The sequence below is a fragment of the Amblyomma maculatum genome, chromosome 1, assembly GCF_055883805.1.
Source record: "Amblyomma maculatum isolate TAMU_Amacu chromosome 1, ASM5588380v1, whole genome shotgun sequence".
NCBI classification, from domain to species: domain Eukaryota; kingdom Metazoa; phylum Arthropoda; class Arachnida; order Ixodida; family Ixodidae; genus Amblyomma; species Amblyomma maculatum.
The window spans coordinates 108,930,199-108,949,106 of NC_139344.1; the positions used below are offsets into that span (position 1 = coordinate 108,930,199).

General features: G+C 44.9%; 1 long non-coding RNA gene across 1 annotated transcript in view; it reads right to left on the reverse strand.

Annotated features, from left to right (window-relative positions):
• Positions 1-18,627, reverse strand: part of LOC146203475 (uncharacterized) — a 68,572-nt gene extending 49,945 nt beyond the window's left edge. The window contains exons 1-2 of the long non-coding RNA XR_014702390.1: positions 18,455-18,627; positions 18,045-18,175 (exon numbers count right to left, since the gene is read on the reverse strand). This is a non-coding gene — a long non-coding RNA (uncharacterized LOC146203475). The remainder of the gene's footprint in view (positions 1-18,044; positions 18,176-18,454) is intronic.
• Positions 18,628-18,908: the final 281 nt, after the last annotated feature.

Below are 18,908 nucleotides of genomic sequence, written 5' to 3' on the forward strand. Positions count from 1 at the left end.
TAGACTTATTATTTTTCCTTTAACATCGCTGGTTCTCCTGTGGAATATTCGTAGCACGTTCAAAGGCAAGCGTACGTCCATCGTGGCCCCTGCCAAGGAAACGTCATAGATGGCACCATCGATGGCGCGCATAAGCTGCCGCGCTCTATCTTGCGGTTATGTGAGCTTCTGGTTTGCTGCAGCTTCTGCGTGACTTTCATTTGGGGCCGGAAGGCATCTGGCCAGTAGCTATTTTAAAAGGCATGCGTTTTGAATGAAGAATGCGGATCTTTAAAAAGTCACAGGAAAGGCCAAGCCAACTTTCAAACGCGGTTCCTCGCTCTTTGTTGTCTTTCGTAGTGCAGTATTTAACTGGGATCTTCTTGACAACAGAATCTAACGACTGATATGTTTATTTACTGTTCTTAAAAGTGTACAAGGCCAACCTTACAAAACTAAGAACGGATGAATTAAAATGCAAAAAAAAACGATGTCGCTCTTCGAAGCGGATATATTTGTTAAGCAACATAACTTCGTGACACCAGTCCACAACGCTGCGCTTCTAGAATTACGCAGCCGCAATTAGACACGACGCAATACCGCCATGCAGCTACTATTTATTTTGATGCAAATCACGCTACTGCAGTACATGTACATATTTTCCCGTCGTCCAGCAGAGGCAGCACGATGTTTCGCCTCTAATGAGCTCGGGGAATCTTCTCGCCACCCCTCACAACTATCACCCGCTTTCGTTTTCCTTTCGCTGCACGCGCCAAATGAGTGTGATTAGGGCCCGTAGGACACGGCTCGGTGAGGACGTGAGCCTGGTATATCTCTCCATTTAGACAACAGCAGGCTATGCGGGCGTGGCACAAAGAGCGAGTAAGAGGCACCATGAACGTTCCTTATTTGTTCATTGTTCACATCTGCATGGTTGTGGGCATGGCGCGAGTCATGATACCATCCTCAGAGGAAAGAAGCAAACATATTGAGAAGCACTCAAGCAAGCTACCAAGAAAGGTCAGGGTTCGGGCTAGTGAGTAATCTACATAAGGTTTCATAGCGCACAGCACATAAGGGCTCTTGTTGTGTCCCTTCTTTGTTGTGCGTTATGGAACCTCATGTAAGCTACCAAGAAGTTTATTTTTGGTGGAGAAGGTGGAGTCCTCGAAATTGTTGATCGAAAGCCCCCTGGCTTGTTGTACAGTACGCGCTGATTGCGGGGATTATCCTTTTTATTTTCACTCGTCTGTGGTAGTATTGCCTGGAGTAATAACATCTCACTCAGTATGGTCCCCGCCAAAATAACAAATTTGGTTGTAAGTACTAAGGAAAGGGTATAACCACATTTCACACAAGGTATAAGACGGCGGCGACTTTCTTTGCAAGGCACATCAATCAGTAATTTCAATTGAGCCGCCCCTGAATACCTAACTCCTATGGGTGTATATGCAATCCTGAGAGCCTACCACAATCAGTTATCGCAAAACTAGGCATTTAACTCATCTTTTCGCTGTCATCAACTAGTTATGTTGAAATGTAATTCTCTGCAGAACAAATATACTTGTGGCTTTGTAGTGCTATAACCTGTTTTAAACGAAAGGACAATTTATTTTGCTTGAATAGAAGTCACCAGGTATAAATGCGTAAAAGCAGCACCTGAGCGTACGAATGAAAAGGCAGATACTCAGCAACCTGTACAAGGCGCACCATCGAGCTGCTGATAAATAAGATATTATTATGAACTGTGTAAAATCGATTGGCTTATGGGGTCTAACGCCCCAACGCAGCTCAGGCTGTAATAGACATCGTAGTGGAGGTTTGGGAAATATCGACCAATTGGGGTTCTGAACGTGTACTGACATCGCACAGCACATGGGCGCGTATCTTTTCGCCTCCATAGAAAAGCGGCCGCCGGAGCTGGGATTCGATCCGTTCTCTTTAGACATAGCTGTCGAGTGCCCTGAGCTCTGCACCACCACGGCGGGCGCCTATGTAAATTAGATCCTAAGCAATTTGCTCCTATTTATGTGGTGTGGCTCTTGTAGCGTGCACGTAAATCTTAGCTTTCGCTCTGCTAGGTACCTGAGTTCTTTACACTCTCAATGATTCTGAACGCCGGATGCAAGACTATAGCACACAACATGACCCAAAAGCAATCCGCTTGGTCTGTAAACCATGAATAACACTGCATACGGCTAATGTGGTCAGAAGCTGTATTGCAAGAAGTGCTGTGTATTTACTGAGATTGATAATCTGCACTGCATCCAGTGATGTAGCACGATTTGGAATGATCTCGAAAAATATATTTCGTATCAAGCACGTATCCTCTCTTCGACGAGAAATGACCAGCTGCACTATATCAAGCGGAAACCTGTACGGAAATTCCCACCGAGAAAATCGAAACCGTTAAGCAAGCTTCCTGCTTCGATCAGGAAGGCAATACTTATATATTCATGTATACTATACCACAACAATCCGCCCCACCTGCAGGAGGTGAAGAGTTCGATCCCTAGTGACGCCGCGTGCCCGCACGTGATACAATGCATGGCACCAGCTTTCACCTGGCCTCGGGCTCCGCTTCTGTTGAGTAAAGTGCTGGAAAATCGGTCATTTGGCTCCACAACCGCATGTCGCCGGTGGGATGCGAACCCAAAACCTCCCAATTTCGCTTCCGGTGCTCTTCTTGTACTTCCTTCGGTAGATTTGTAGAGTGTAACCTAAATACCTAAAAAAATACCGGAAACGTAGCTGAGGAAGTACGAGATTAAACAGCCGTCGCCGTAGCCCATCGGTATGGCACCGGAGGCGAAATTAAGAGGTCGTGGGTTTGGATCCCATCGGTGTTATGTAGCTATATGTTTTCTTCTACATTCCAGCCAATTACTTCCACGATCAATTATTACTTCACATTCATCGAACAAAACAAAACAAAAAATCCCCTATGCTTTCCTTGGTGTCACAGGCCTGTTAGCTCCTTTCTTAAGTATCCTCAACGAAGCCTCTCATCTTCTCTCATTTGTTCGCTTGTTAGCTAAACGAAGGCTTCGAATCTGGCGGCCTTGACGCCGAGGGTGACCACCTTCCTACTAGTAAAATGCGGGACATGCTGCCCGAGGGCAGGGGGATGGCAAAGCACGATGTAAAACGATACTTTATTTTTATCTCTTGGTGAGAAGTTTTCTCCCAACGTTTTTCATTTTCATTTCTGAAACAGGGAAATAGATTAGCCGATACCAGTTAATATTCAAATATATATATGTGTGTAGATAAAAGTGTTTTATACATCACATCAGTAAACGTCAGCACAACAAAAAAATACTAATATTAACATAAATATTTGGTTACACAAAAATAGTCCCTCACAAAAAAAAAAATTTAGTTTTTAAACATTAGTAATTAAGGGTCTGAGAAGTACTTGATGCCGTTGGTTTTACCGTCTTGTTGTATTTCTTGTCAACTCAAAGCTCCCCTGCAACGGCTCAGCTTGATTGCGCGAAATGTAGCACGCCAGACAGGTTTGCTCATAGTTTGCATATTCCTATATTTCGGCCTTGATCAGGTACAATCGAATCGACTTCACCCACTACTCCAAGCTCCCGTCATGAGTAAGACTCACTCCGCGAAAGCATTATAGTCATTGGAGTGCTCCGCGCAACTGCGCGGCTAGCCGACGTTTTCGGAAGCTTGGAGTGCTTGCAGCTAGCATATCCTCAAACTTGGTGCCCTGCTGAACTCAAGATACTGCCAAAGAATGATAATGAAGTGTTAAATTCGGCACATTTTTGTAAGGTTTTCGTATCTTTTGTAGGACGCGGGACAGTAGCCCTCAATGTGGGACAGCCTCGACAGTAGCAAGACGGGTATTCATCCTATTGACGGCACAGGTAGAGTTAAAGGGTTATCACAGCTCCCGCCCTCCTGTTTACATGTCTTTAAATTAGCGCCACACTCGCAGTATCGCATTACGTTACGCGTCTGTCGCTGTAGTGGAGGGTGTCGTCAACGAACACTCTCAAGAAAAGGTTACATCAACAATCAACATAAATGCTGCAGAAAGTAGATCGAAATTCAGAGGTCGTGGGTTCTGATCCCATCAGCGGTGTGTGGTTGTGTTTTCTTGTATTTTGTAGCAAATTACTTCCACAATGAATTATTACTTCCCATTTATCAAACAAAACAAAAATCATTCCCGCCTGCTTTTCTTTGCGTCGCTGGCAGTTGGCTAAGTTAAGTGTGCACCGAGTATATATACGGAGGGAAGGTCTATATGCTGCGGCTTTCAGGCGTGTGAGAGTTGGGGCATTTGATCATGGTTTACGCTTTTAATGATGAAACAAATCGGCTATTTCTCTTTGTAAACCAGGGTACATTTCTTATAACAAAACAGAACTGCGCGAAGGCAACTGGACAAGAAGGCACGAATACACACACACAAAGCGCTTTGTGTGTGTGTATTCGTGCCTTCTTGACCCGTTGCCTTCGCGCAGTTCTGTTTTGTTATAACCATGAACCGACTAGCCCAACATCCCGTCTTACTTGAGTGCATTTCTTGAATGTGAATATATTGCTACTTTTAGTGGGGCTTTCTGCGCGTTTAGCCGCATCTATCGTTCTGAACAGAGGAAAAGTACGAACGATGTTCTGCAGAGCGAAGTTTCTTCAGTGAAAACGTCGGCATACTCAACACTCGGATGCCCCATCAGCAACAATTTTCTATGCACATATTAAAGGAAATTATCGAGCCCAGGCACCTAGACTAGACCTACGCATATTGTGCTATTACCCGACGTGGTTAGCTTTATGCAAATCCAGTGTCTTTCTCTGATCAGAGCATGGTTATTGTGTCTATTGGGGAAAGCGCCATTCCAAGTTCCAACCTCCAAAGGAGCATTGCTCTGGAAGCGTATTGCGGCACTGACTGACGAAATTGATTTTACAGCGAACTACTGAAGTAAATTTAGCTTTACAGTATTTTTATCCAAAAGAATGCACTTGCATGTAACTTGGGTGAACAGTGAGTGCAGGAGATGGCAATTTAAATCTGTTGCAAGTGTGATGCGTCACCTTCGAGTGTGACGCAGAACGCTACAGGGGTGTTTGTATTCGGTCTCACCAGAACTGCGCCTCACACTATGAGGAACTACCCGTCCGTCTTCGCTTTATAAGCGTTGTCATGCAGTTGCCGAAAAGCTATCAATATTGTTTGCGGCATCGCTTTGATCCCTAACATCGTTTTAGGTCGGAATTCGAGAAATACTGTGCGTTTTTTTTTTTTCTGGGGAAGGGGGGAGGGCTTCCTACCATGCAACTGAACTGATGCTCAGGATATGGCGCGATTATCCTCTCTTGTGAAGCCTCTTTCTGGGGAGTATTGCTCGAAAATAAGTGGCGTTTCAACTTCAGCCCAGGTAGAAAATGTCGTCAATCTACTGCCACTTTCAAAATACGGCTGAGACTGATGATTCTTCTGAAGAAGTCATTTTAAGCCTGTCTTGACCTCTGTTCTATTTCCGGTTTTGGCCACCAGAATGAACATCAGAGTTCTACTGCAACGCTTTCAAAACTTCGCACTGTACCCAAAAACAGTAGTAAAGAAAAACTGAAAAAATGCAAACGGCAGAAATGCTATATGCACAGGACAATAGGCGCATTACGCTCTCCAATGTCAACTATAAGAATTTTGAAAAAATCTTTGCGAATTGTTACATTTTGCACTATCGACTGACATTGAACTTAGTGACTTGCGGCGTGAAGAACCGTTCCATTCAACTAATCTGCACATTGTCCACACAGTTTTCCATACAGTCTATACAGTTTTCCAGCAACTCTCATGAACAACTGGCGATGTTTCATTTTGACCTTGGGAAATAACTTGATGGGGTGCGTATGACAATTAGCTATTCTCTATCTTAGATCACGTTAATGTTGGCTGACTTGTTTACGGAATACACGTTTTTGCTGTAACCATTGTTCCATGCGCTCGACTGTCTACTGTTTTCTTTCAAAGTTCGTGTCTAAATCTCCGTGAAAGAAGCGTGTCTATTATTGGTAATTCCGTTAGCACTTCACTTACAGCCGCCATGAACCAGCATTCTGATCAGTAGTGTCATTTGATATTTCCGTATCGTATATAACGAGGTTAAAGTACTAGCCTAGGCGTCTTACTTTGCGAGTTATTGCGCCGACAAGACTAGCATGCGTGGATGAAGTTGTTCGCTTGATTGAGGAATTTGGCCCAGTTTCATGTGCCCAGAGAAACCTTTACGAAAGTTGTTTTTTTTCTGGTTTGGACTGCAGGGGTCTACACCAACTGAATATGTTCGCGTAACATGGACGTGAGTACCGCCCAAGTACCTTGGCGCCCCATCAAGTGCATTAGGGTACAGGGAGAACTACTGGAATGATATCATAGCGGCTGCACAGCGGTATACGTTCAAACGCTTATCCCACATTGTTTCTCAAGATCAAGCAAGCACTGTATTGTGTTTCTAGCAACAGAAAAAGACTATGTTCGGCGGATAATTCACTGGCCCAGGCTTTCTGCTTTTTGCTTTCACAGAATATTTACAACATTTTATGGCGTTCACATTGGAACTGATGCGACGTGATTACCTTTTCCGGCCAGTGAGCACTGGTAGGGTATGTTTAAGCATTCTTCATGAGCTACAGATCATTGCCCGATTTGTTTCTCCGCGATGCTTCCCATCCGATATTTAGTGCGTTTTTGTAGAAATTTCTGTTAAAGCTTTAGATACAAAGATTGTTTCCTCTAACTTCCGTTCTTGCTTATGGAGAATATTCATAAAGTATACTTTCCTGCATTCTTCGCCGTAGTGCATTTTTCAACAAAGTTTTACACTTGAATTTTTTTTTTATTTTGCCTCCTCTTGTTAGCTTTTTTGTGTATCTCCGAGTTACGCTAAGCCACGGGAAAGGAAATATTCGACTTTCACCGTCCACGAAGACGGCTTCATTCTCCAAACAACTACGGATATATCACTCAAAATGCATTGCTTCAGAAAAATCTATTTTTGTATTGTCAGTGAACTGCCGCATTCGTGATGCTTCTGCAACACTTGTGTACTGCTTCAACATTTCAAGAAAGAAACAATAATGTGTTCATAGTATCATAGTATGGCTTTCAACGGACCAGACGTTATTCTTTTCAAGGATATCTTCCAACGAACCTCCAAAAAGCGAGTTGATTTGGCTCTTTATTACCTAATATACTTGACTTGAGATCTGTATGATGATCGAACCCTTGATATGTCTTTTCTGAATGGGATGGCAAGCTTATGGAAGTCTAGAGCGATGGACGAAAAGCCTGTGTGTGTGTGTGCGGGGGGGGGGGGGGGGGGGGAATAGAGAGAGAGAAGATTGAACTGAAGTGTCATGGTGTAGTCAGCCTTATCCAGCTATTGCACTGTTGCCCTGTAGTTTATTATTAGAGGCCGTTCATTCCATTATCTAAAGTTTTGCAAGTAGGTCTTAGTTGACTTTCTGGCAGCATTTGCGGCTTACGCGAGCAATTGGCAAGTTTCTTGTAAACTGCTGAGCTCTGTGATAAGTTGCTTTATAGGTTGACTTGCGTGGACTGAATCGCTCTTCTGTTGACCCCGAAGATTCTGTGTTTGACCCTTACTAAGCTCGTTTCTGGATGCGCCTGCCGCTCGTCTGCACAACCATATCTTCAAATACTTTATTGCATCGATGGATATGCCTCCCGGTTCAATCGAAAACCCTCCAACTTTTCATCACTTTCTGGTAGGATTTGCGGCACATTTAATTCGTACGTCACTTGAATGTATGTTTTTTTTTTTTTTCATTTCATGCCTCTTTATGCTTGCCGCAGTGCCGCCGCCTGAAATGCCGACGAATGCCGAATCGCAAAAAAATAATAAGTAATGAAAAGAAGAGCTATAATTGATACTTAAGGGAAACTTGATGAAGTTGTCCACCACAGAAGTGTTTCTCTCGAGGTCTTTCGAAATTGAAAGCTTTTGATGGCGACGACAATGCTTCTTGAGCAGTGTTGAATTCTGTGGTATTCAATAGTTGCGTTCATGTAAACTAGATGGCGCAAGGCACGCGCCTTATAAGGTCCGTTAGTAATGTAGAAACAAAAATTTAATAAACAGAATGATGGTATAGTTAACCAATCTAAAACAATAGTTAAGATATAGAAAGAAAAATGAGCATGATAGCTACTGCTACCACCCCGTTTCAAAGGGGACGCTCCTATATTCCATCCATCTTCCATCCATCCATCCATCCATCCATCCATCCATCCATCCATCCATCCATCCATCCATCCATCCATCCATCCATCCATCCATCCATCCATCACGCATACGCACGCATCGCGCATGCATCGCGGACGAAGAATTAAGGAGTGTTGTGCGAGCTAAGTGGTGGGTGTTGTACTCCGCTGCTCTCCGGCGTAACCGGCGTAGTCGGGCAGGGCATGGCGGGGATACAACAAACTCATAGCTGGAGAATTGGAGTAAATGGGAGTTAAGCAGGCTGAACTCATTCAAGCCAACAAATTGATAGGTGAAAATGAAAAGCTTCACAGAAAGTTTGCAGAACTCAAGGGTCAGCAATGTGAAAGTAAAGGGAGTTTCATAAACAAAGGCGAGTATGTTAGAAAAGTGCTGATAGCATCTGTAATGTCAAGGAAAGAAATAACAATCATTGTTCTCTTTGCACTTTGGGAAAAGAAATTTTATGAATGAGCACCTCACATCCGACAACAAGAAACAGTTTGACTATTCTAAGTTGCTCAGGAAGAACACGAAATGCCAGCATCACTGGACTGACAATTGTCACATTCTTGCGCGTAAGACTGACGTTATCACGGCCTCCCAATTAAGCTGAGAAGCAGACCTCCAGGTCTTCACCTCTTTCGGGCCCATCCAGAGGACTCAGCTGAAACCGCCTTTCTCGTTGATTTCCCTCGCGAAATCGAATTCTTGACCGCTAGCCTCACAGACACTAACCTTGGACTAGGAGAGATATCCTCCTGGCACCTGAAACATAGCTCATATGGTTTCTGAACCACTTGGTCACATTATATATCCCGTCTTAAAGACGGTTTTTTTTTTTCTGCTTGCCTTAAAAGAACAAACGTTATACTGTGCCCGAGGAAGGTATAACACACAAATAGTTTCTATGTATTGGCTCATATGTATTTTATCTCTCAGCATAAGATCAACGACAAATTGGTAGTTAATCACTTTGAAAGGTACCTAAATATTTGTGTTATCTTTACCCATTGTAAGCTTGGTTTCTAGTCTGCTAGCTGGACTAACTGGGCTCTGATCACAGACTGATATTAGGAATCGGTATTGGGGAACTTATTGGCTCTGTCCAGATTTCATTTTATTTTCATGGTAAAGTATATGTTTCTTAACAGAGCGTGTTTGTAGGTTAGTTAGTGGGAAATCGTAAGGAACAAAGCCGCAGCAACGACAGGACAGAGGCAAGACAGGTCGCCTAGCCGCTGTCCCGTCGTTTCTGCGGTTTTGTTCCTTACGAAAATGTGTTTTATTGGAATTAATCTTCATTCCATCGAGGACTCATCTTCCCTCCTTCCTTCTACGAAGAACATTATAACGCTGCTTGTGACCAAAAGTAGGTTTGTGTAACAAAGAAGCAGCAAGTAAATTGCTGAAATAAATTAATAAACCTATGTTTTGCGGTTCATTCTTAGAGAAGGCGCGTTTCGGCACGAGCCGTTGGAATGTGAAAACAGCCTACGGAGCGAAAATCGGTCTCGAAGACCACTATTGTTTTCAAAACCTCACTCATATACAGTTTTCTTTTTTTTTTTTTTTTCTGGCTAAATCCATGTTACCGACACAGAAACCAGTTTATTTGCTCAGGAAATAGGTGGCTGCAGAACGCCGTGTATCGCGACATCTATGCGCGTCGACTGACTCCTCTCTCTGCGGCGTAGTTCCCCGCACGCTGTTGAGATGGCGCCACAAATCAATACAATAAATGGTTATTGGTTTGGTCTCTTGCTTCCTAAAACCCTATTGAAAATCAGGTGGTTGGTGCGTTTGCGCACTTTATATAGAGGGATCAGCAACTGCGTCAGCTGTGGTGGCCTCGCTGTTCCCTGCCATCCATGTCATCCTGTAACTTGTAGTGATATTTAGGCGGTGGTACTCAGGATAAAAAAAAAAGAAAAAAAAAACTAAATTAGGACATGACGACGCACGTGACACATATAGGCCAATTTGCCACGACGCCTTCCTTTATATTTTGCGCGTGAAAGAAATGTGCTAGCCGCTTCCTTGAAGCGTTTGGACAAGAGGCCTCTGTCGGAGGAACTGTTGCTGGGAGCCGGGCAGATCAAGCGGAAGGGTGTCCAGGCAGCGCGGGCTCTGTGCCGTTTCTGTGCGCCAACGGATTTGATTCGCGCTTGTAAAGCAAGCTGCTGTGCCTGTAATATTTCATATGCCTTCTCCCACATCGTCACCCATCATACCCTTCTTTCTTCTCCCCTTCCCCATCCACAGTGCAGAGTAGCAGGCCAGATTTTAATCAATCCGGCCACCTCTCTGCCTTTCCTTTCTATAAATGCATCTATATATCTGTTTATATTTTTATGACTAGGCTTCAGCGGTGTTCCGTGATGCTCCCTTCTATTTTTTTTTTTTTTGTACCTATGGTCGTACTCCCGGTCTTTTTGCAGGTCGCTGAAACATTAGGCGCAGTGATATCATCGCAGCTCACGTAACACAGAGCATTTGAAGGAAAGTAGCCAACAGTCGGCGAGGCCGAGGAAAGCATTTGGGATTGTTCTTTATGTCTTTTTGTTTTAAATTTTACTCGGTAATCACATAAATTTGTAATGTAATCTGCTTAGGGGAAATATAATTAAACACAAAGTAGAAGAAAAAACAACGTGCCGATGGTGGGAACCGAACCCACGACCTCCGAATATCGCGTCCGGTGCCCTTCCAACTGAGCTACATCGGCCGCTGTCCCCCCTGCTATTTTCTTGGGTACAAATGTTGTCTGTATACGAACCTTGAGAGTGTCGACAATTTGTGATCAGATTGCACTACAGAGCTCAGATTGCACTACAGAGCTGTTGCCAGCACTGCTAGTCATCCATCTTTTATGAATTACTTTATTTTTACGTTGTTGGGATCAGCATCCCCGTAAATAATGGTCTCGGGCATTCTCGATACTATCATTTTCACATCATCCTCATCTGGAAGAACGACAAAAATTCCTTAAGCTTTAAACAAACAAAAAATTAGGGACACACCTAACCTCCACCTGTAAGGATATGATGCGCCATCGTTAATGGCTTTTCTCATCAGATCCCACTGTGAATTCCCCTTATTCTACAGGGGTAGTCAAAAGTTAACAGGCTTCTCCGAATCGCCAAGGAGCGGTTGCTATCCGCTATTGCGGCGCTGCTATCGGATGCGCTCCCCGTCGCGCGCCAGTGACGAGGGTATGCGCTTAGAGGGAGCCCGGCCCCTTCGTTCTCGCTCTCCTTGATGACAAATCAGTGAAAAAGATACTGCGGCGCATGCCTTCGCGGCTCCTTCTTCGTATTCCGCTGCGCTGCAGCCCGTGGCTCGGCAGAGGACCGTTCGCCGGAGTGAAGCGTGCTGCTGCCCCAATATTTAGTTGTACTATGCGCGCTTCTTCGTAGTTTTCGCCTTCTTGGCTGACGGTAACATGCGTTTACCTTGTCATCCTCTCTTTCACAGCTCGCGGGGTCTCACTGTGGCTTCTCTAATTGTTTCATTTGTTGGAAATTTACTGCGAACAAATCGGGGTGGAGCGCGCATTGTTTGCTTGTGCTTCTGAAAGATGTTTGTTGAGGCGCAATTGCCATTTCGTTCCCTTAGACACTGTATTAATGTCATACATGGCAAAATTACTTTTGAAAAGGAATCAAATTACATTACTAATTGCTTTGCTAAAATTCGGAGAAAAGTAATTTAATTACATTACTCATTATTGCACCTCAAAAGCAATGAAATTACATTACAATTCCTTCTACTGAATAAATCAATTACTGTTAAATTACTTTCCAATTGTCATCCATGTCAAAATTAACTAAAGCTAGTAAACAAAGCAACAACATGTTCTCGCAGACGCGAAGCACGCATATTCTTTCGTCTTCCCGCCAAATTCCTTCCAGAGAGCTATTCCTTCCCTCTTTCCTAAAGCGATTGCCATTAAAAATAAAGACGTCCAACCGCATAAAAAAAATAAAAACAACAAAAGCAGAAACATGGTCGAACGGTCGTGAAATGAGCGGCGAACCCAGCGTCTTGCTGGCCCGGAGCTGTCTCCGCCATTTGAAGGTCCCGAAGAAGCTATGTTATTTATTGCTTTCGCAGTCCCAAGAATCGACGTTGGCACCTTGCGCGCAGTAAGGCTCACGCCAGGGACCCTTCCGCCTGTCTCCGCCCACCCAAACCCTCCCTCGCCCCATAGTGACGAGTGTAACCAGGCACTACTGTGCCCTAGCCGACGCAACTGGGAGTGCCACTGCACCGCGCTCCCATATAGTTTTCAACTCCGGCCTTCTTGCAAAATCTGTCTCTTCGGCATTCCCTTGACGCCTGCTGCTTGAAGAATGGTTGCCATGGTATAACTGCAACAGATGCACTTCTACACAGTAGGTCTCAGACGCAACGTTCTGGTGAATTCTGTCTCCTTTTGCCGATATGTTACCCTGGCTTCAGCTGGCCGCACATCATTCCTGCTTTGCGCACTCTACTTTGTTGTTTATTAAAGGAGTAGCGCCGCATTCTAGCAAACGTAATTTCGAGAGGAATATATTGCTTTTGCTTTGAAATTACTATCAAAACATAACTCAATACCGGTATATTATTAAATTACCAAACCGGAAAAGTAATTCATTACATTAAACATTACCGGAAAAATTTTTAAATTGAATGACAGTAATGAAATTACTGTAATTCAATTACTGCCATGTCTGATTAGTGTGTGCTAAAATCTGAAAGAATTTGTGATGTGACCGTGTGTCGTGAGATGCATTCATTGTCCGCTTATTTTCTGACAATATGGGAAAGGGCTCTTTTCATTCTCGCCATAGCAGAAAAAACGTGCACCTTGTTGACAGTTCGTGCTGCGTACAAAACCATTAAATGCTTCGCAGAAGCATCAGTAACACATGCTAACTCCCCAACACACTCAGATCTTCAAGTGCTTCACACGCCTACGTTGGTGAGTTTCCACACACTAATTACTGATAGAGCGAAATGGCAATTACGCGTCAACAAAAACCATTCAGAAGCACAAGCAAACAAAGCGTGCTGTACCCCAATTCGTGTGCAGTAACTTTTCAGGAAAAGAAACGATTATAGAAGGTACAGTGACGGCCCCGCACGCTGTGAAAGAGCTGATGTCAAGCTAAATGCATGGTACCATACGCCAAAAAGGAGAAAAGTACGTAGAAGAGCTATTGACACAAGTGTCACGGTCGCTCCGGCGAGCGTTCGTCTGCCGCACCATGGGCTGCTGCGCAGCTGCATTCAAAGAAGGAACCACGAAGGCGGGTGCCGTACTATCTTTTAGAGCGAGCTCTTTGGCGCCCGTTCCTGCGTTTCGCGTTGTCGTCGCCGTCGGCGTTGCCCCTCGTAGCCAGCTCCGCAGCCGGGGCAGCGCGCGCGCCCCTCCACCACCCCTCCACCTCTTTCTCCGCGGCGGCGACCGCGCGTGTTCCCTGATTGCTGCGCGCGCTACTGCCGCCGTTCATAGCTGTGTGTACCCCCCCTCCCCCCCCTTCCCCCCCCCCCCACATCTTCCTACGTGGCGGCGACGGTGTTCTCCGATTGCCGAAGCGCCAGCTCGCTATCAGCAGATCATGGTGCGTGCATACTAAGCCGAAACGCAGAGACGCGTTGTCTTGATTCGCTAGAGGCGTCAGCGGCATCAGACAGTCGCTGCGATCTCTTCGCGCGCAACGTTCCTAAGGGCCCACGCGCTGCCTTCCGCACCCTCCCGATAACTTAATTGCAAAGCTTAATTTACGACCTTCAATAACTGTTAGTGGAGCGTTTCTTGAAGTAATATGTGTGAAAAATAAAAAAAAAGTCTGTGATTGTACCTACATGTCTTGCTGGCATCTGCCTCAATCTATCGAAAAGTTGAAACAGCTGATGAGCTGTGCTGAAATTTCGCATTAGAAAGAAACGTAATCGTCCGCAATTTTTTTTTTTTCACTGCTTTGTCATCAAAGAGAGCAAAAATGAAAAGGCTCGACCCCTTCTCAGCTCACCCTCACCACCGGCCCACCGGTATGCGGCGGGGCGCTTATCTGATAGCAGCCCCGCGATAGCGGACAGCAGCCACTCCCGGCTATTCGGAGCGGCCTGGGGACTTTTGACTACTCCTGTACGTGCCCGCTGCTACAAACATAATCACTAATTCCTAATTCATGTCTGTTATCCCACATCTACTCATTAGCATACAGTCGTAGGCTGCCCTGTTATATGATAGACAACCTGGCATAGACCTCGGTAAGCCTCGTGCTAACCAAACTTTACATACGTCCCTCCGTGGCCCAGGAGTAACCTTTCTTATTTGGAACTGAAACGTCCCGGAACATATTTCAAAAATATAACTTTGTAAGATCGAGTTAGCAGCTTCTGCCATGTGGTGTGGCCTCGGGACATTTGGCTCGCGGCACTTTTGGCTTGTGAGCAGAGTCCATCTGTTGATCATGCTGGTTAACATGCATGAAAAAAAAACATTTTCGCACAAGCATTGGTTGCAAATGGTCAAGTGGTGCACTGCATATTCTGAAATGTGTACCTATATGCATGCAGGGTGGCATCATAACATAACATTGCCAGGATTTCTGTCAGTGCCTGAAGTTAGGTGGCACTTAATGCCCATTAAAGGACCACCTCAGACAACGGTTGTTGTTACCACAAGACCTGTTCTAACATGTGCTTATACTGTTCCACTAAGTGATGGATATATATATATATATATATATATATATATATATATATATATATATATATATATATATATATATATATATATATATATATATATATATATATATATATATATACCTTATAGAGATGATGTTTGTGGGTGACTTCCAAGGTGTTACTGTCGTCAGAAGCTCTACACTTTATGAACGCGGGACAGCTGTCTTGAAAGGTGATAAAACAAATAACGAGGTTACCTTGCCACACTACTAAACTAAAGAGGGTGAATATGCTGTATGAAGATATCAAGAAGCTTGTAGATATAAATTGAGAGTGAAATGGCACGATGTTTCAAATATTCAAATAAACAACAAACTACACTTTGTCAGACCTGTCATTGAAGAATGGAATTCATACAGTCATTAAAAACACATCATAGAGGACATTTTAGGTCACCTTTGCAAAAGACACAACCACACCAGACACACAGCTTCATATTTATGAAAGAGGACAAACCGATATGCAAAGAGTGCTGCGATGAACCAACAATAAACCATATCATACTTTCATATGCACCAGACTCGAGAAATGAGAAGGAAATCATTTTGTGCCGTTGTGCAACAGCTCCCTTTCCATCCCCGCATGATCCTAGGAACTAGTCCAAATTACCCGCATTTTTGATTTCCTAAATGGAGCAATGTTCCTAAACAAGCTAAATCCTAAAGAACACTTTAGTTATTACACACAAAATAAATGCATTAACCCTTGTCCTTCGTACATGGCAACTACATGGCTTATGCACCATAAAAATCAACACAGCGCTGTAAAGTATACCTTGGTTAGCTATGTTACATGAGAAAAGCTTTCGCTCTTTTTTCACGTATAAGCTTTATTCCCGTGACAGCGCTGTCATGTAGGTCTGATGTCCCAGCGATCCAAAAGTGACCTTTTCCAAATCTAGCATAATTTAAAAAATTGTGAAGGCGATTCTACAGATCACTAAAGAAGCGCGGGTGTTTGGTTTTGACTGGAGTGCTCAATTGTTTTGTCATCCTCCGCTTGCTTTGTTGAAGACAGCCTGGAGCGAAAGAGCTAAGAGAAAAAATATACATATTCTAAACATTTACCGCATTTCTGAAGTTGTTAATGTTCATTACGGGGCCCACACAAAAGTAACAGAACGTCGAACACCGCCTAGGCTGGCTTTATAGCAGGACAGTGGTGTACCGTGGAAAATCGCTTCGCCGGTGCAGCGCTGGCCGATGACTTGAAAGGCGAACTGTTCGAACTTATAGCTGCTGACAACACTTCAAACATTCAGTTGTGCATGTTCAAGGCAGCACTGTATTATGAAAATACGTCCTCCCTTCTATCAGCGATACCGTCCATAGTGGAGGTACACGTGGATAATAAAATATTCTCTAAGACAGTATGGCATCCTACCTCGTTTCACATTCTCCCTTGATTCGGCTCATGCAGGACTTGCCACCTTTTATACAGCAACATTAACGTACTTAATACTCTTGCAGCTTTTCATTCAGATTGCGATTCGTTTCTTCCTCGCCGCCACGATCGTTCTGCAGTCACGGATATAGAAATGATTAAAACTGCTATACAGTATCTTGCAACTCCTCTAAAGTAGAATATTTATCGTGAAACTGATATTTTATTTGAGAGCGTACGGACGTAGTACGTTCGACGTTGCGTATGCATCGAAAACGCCAGAGGAATGATATCCACAGGACAATTGTGTGTGGTGTTTGCGGGTTGCAAAAAGCAAGAAGCGGTATGAACGCTGCTAAGTACTTTAGTAGGCGGCAGCCAGGCGGCGTTCGGGCTGTGTTCATGCAGGTGCTCCCTTTTTCTAGAGCCCCTACTGACTTCACTTGGCATTTCGCTTAAAAAGCTGATAAAAAACTGCGGCGGCACGTGTCACTTCCTCCACAGTAATTTGGAGAGTCACGATGGCTGGTATTGGTCAGGCGGCTCCCTAGCTCGTTGTGGGTACTGCCTCATAGGTCTAGTTACACTGGCTATGGGTGCAGTTCCAGTTGCAGGAAGCGCGGGTGATGCTGGCGGATGGTCAGCAAGGGCTGGATAACGGACCCCAGACTCCTCCAACCAAAATAGAGCGCCGTTGTTGCAGCAGAGGCTCGCCTCCATGTACAGGGTCTGTTAGACGTCTGCACCTTGACCTCGTACGATACTGGCCGCGTCCGCTATTAATACAGAAATAAAAGTTAGGACAATTCACCAGACTTCTTCAACAGCTGCAGAGCTAACCACCCTTCGGGTCGCAGTTAGGCATATCAGTTAGCAGAGCCCTCAGCGGTGGTCTATTTTCACAGCTTCAAAAGCAACCCTGCAAGCCATAAAAGCGGCTCTTCACCATGGAGTCCATGAACAACTCGTTGCGGAAATACGACAAATTCATCACTATGCAAATAATAGAGGACATGGGATCATCTTCCAATGGCTTCCAGGACACAGCGGCATAGCGGGCAATCTCCGGGCGGACGAGGTCGCACGTAAGACAGCGATTGTGTGTTGATTCCCTTTTCCAGGGCAGACGCAGCGAGAAGGCTTCGCGCACTTGCGCGGGAACACACGCTCTTGTTGTGGAATTCTGGCAAGTTTGCGAACTGCCGCTTAAAATCCCTGGACCCTTCCGGCTTCCACCTGGCCTACCCCGACGCAAAGAAACTTTGCTGTGCCTCCTGTGGGTTGGTGTAGCATTCACAAACTCGTATTCTTTTTGGATGGGTATGGCAAACAGCCCTGCATGCACAAACTGTGGGTGCGATGAGTCTACAGGCCACATCCTTTGTGAGTGCCCCATATACATTGACGGAAGGCAGCGTCTATGCCGTGCGCTGGAGCATCTAGATGGACACCCATTGACTGAAATTAAGATTTTAGGTTCCCGGCCACGGCGATCGTCTGCGGTGAAGGTCTCCCAGGCACTGCTCCGCTTTATGAAAAACACAGGCCTAATCGAAAGACTATGATTTTGGTGTTATAATACGTGATATGACTGTGACGTGATGTGACATGTCTGTGATGTACGGTACCAGCTTCACCTATCCCTCTCTCACAACTTTTATATCCACTCACCCCTTTTCTCCAGTGCAGGGTAGCAAACCGGTTTCTTTTACGGGCTAACCTCCCCGCCTTTCCTCCTCATCTTCCTCCTCCTCTTTCTCCTCCGCTGAAGGACAGTTGCGTTGAGCCATTTTGGTTTGCTCCTGAAATTGCAAACGAGAACATGTTCGTTCACTTGAAACACTATTTCCAGCAGTGCGCCGTCTCGTCTGCTGGAACTGACTTGCGCGGACAGTACGCGATAGAGCGGGTTTCAGTGCATCCAAACGTGTGCGAAGCTGAGGACCAAGAAAAAGAGAAGACGGTGTCTCAAGTGTGATCACATGCGGTGTGTTTCAATATGATGGCAAGAATTTTGACAGTTTCTTCGAGACTCCGTTGCAGGACCTTTGAGTAGGGCATTCTTTAAAGTTTGCACAAACCTTTCACCAGCCAGTCCGCTGCTGCTCAGGTGTTAAGAAGTGAAGACTTGTCGGACGGCGTGCTCTTTCATAAACGCCTTGAGCTCGGACGATGTGAACTGCGCGCCGTTATCACTTGCAACTGCTTCCGGCGCGCCGTATCGAGCGAACAGATCGCGTAACCGTGCTATGGTTGCTTCCGCGGACGCACATGTCATGACGTACACTTCTGGCCATTTTGAAGGTGTAGCTACAATCAGTAGCATACGATTACGAAATGGGCCCGCAAAGTCAGTATGTACACGTGACCATGGTTGAGTAGGTCATTTTGCGAAGATCAGTCGCCTTTTGTCGTAGATGCGGTTAGCGCCCAGTTCTGCTTCTCAGAACGATGCCTTGCTGCTAGGTTTTCCAATCTTCAGCGCTTCATCCCTGCGTTTTACCTTGCGTTATCTCATCCTCGTCGCCAATTGTA